The 1,472-nt window shown below is 38.4% G+C and overlaps 1 non-coding gene across 1 annotated transcript; it reads right to left on the reverse strand.

The window, feature by feature from the left end:
• Window positions 1–860: 860 nt before the first annotated feature.
• Window positions 861–957, reverse strand: LOC128665383 (small nucleolar RNA U13). Its single transcript, XR_008403138.1, has one exon. It is a non-coding gene; the product is annotated as a small nucleolar RNA U13 (small nucleolar RNA).
• Window positions 958–1,472: the final 515 nt, after the last annotated feature.

Here is a 1,472-nt window from a genome sequence, read left to right on the forward strand (position 1 = left end):
TTTGTCTACATCAGCACAAAGGTCCGATGTAAACAAAAGAGTAAAACTAGAAATAATGCGATTGTTGCATGATTTTAATGATATAGGAAGCAGTTACTGTTTCAGGACAGCCAAGCAACTAGGACGCTCCATGCTGTACTAACGGTGCTAAAGCCCAACATGGTTAGGACGGCATGGAACGTCCTAATGCCGGGAAGGGGTTAATAAACTTTTTACATCTGTGAATACTTTGTATCTAAACCTCTGCAGGCAGCCCCCTTATAGCAGTTCTTTTGACAGACTTCCATTTTAGCCAATTAGTGCTGACTCCTAGGTAAATCCACAGGAGTGAGCACAATTTCATCTATATGACACGCATGAACTAGCGCTGTCTAGCTGTAAAAAACTGTCAAAATGCCCTGACATAAGAGGTGGCCTTCAAGGGCTTATAAATTTGCATATAAGCCTACCTAGATTTAGCTTTCAACAAAGAATACATAGCAAATTTGATTATATAAGTAAATTGGAAAGTTGTTTAAAAATGTATGCCCTATCTAAATCATGAAAGTTTAATTTTGACTAGACTGTCCCTTTAGGAGTTTAGGGTGACACTGGAAAGCCAGGTTACTTTTATGTGCAGGATAGGTACTACTTGATCTTAGCTAGACACAGGAGAATCTCAGGATCCCCTTCAAGCAAGAATACACATCCCTCCCCCAACCAATGCCTCCCACACCCTGCTAGGAAAAATTCAGGGTGACACTAGAAAAATTCCTACAATACCAGGTCTCCCCTACTAAGAACATGGTATAATCTAGATCTTAGACTACTTAGCTTTTATTTCTGTTTATTAACTTAATTCCAGTTGATTTCTAGTTTTAAATCAGAAGGGTATTGTGTCAGGTCGTAACATAAGGGAAGACACATTTCATGCAACTGCATGACCACCCACTCATCATGTGTAAGAACCAGAAGAATCAAAATTTTTTTTTTATTTATTGCAAAACAATTACCCAACCTAATGCCATTCTTTTTAAAGTAATGGTGATGATTATTATCATTATTATTATTTTGCTACCAAACCTTATTGTTTCCATTGTTCAAATGATATTTTCTTACATTGTTATAATTTCCCCAAATACATTTTAACAAATTGTCTTGTTACAAATGATATTTACAGAGAGAGGTGCACTCACAGGAACAAACAACTGGCTCAATACCATTGTAAGTCTGTTCTATGGCGATTTACCACCCAGGTGGAGCTTTTTAGCCCAGTAATGCTTTTCACAGAGTAGAACTTTCCTATAGTATATCAGTCTGATCCTGCCTATTTCCCTATGGGAAAAAGGGGCAACCAAACGTGGACTCCTTGCTCAGTGTACTTAGAGGAATATGGCTACACTTCACTGACGAGGCCCAATAAAGGCCGAAACGATTGTTTGGGGTTGCTGTGTTCATTGTTTAGAGAGGAATTGCCTGGTATTTTTGCGCTG

This window comes from Bombina bombina, chromosome 6, assembly GCF_027579735.1.
Source record: "Bombina bombina isolate aBomBom1 chromosome 6, aBomBom1.pri, whole genome shotgun sequence".
NCBI classification, from domain to species: domain Eukaryota; kingdom Metazoa; phylum Chordata; class Amphibia; order Anura; family Bombinatoridae; genus Bombina; species Bombina bombina.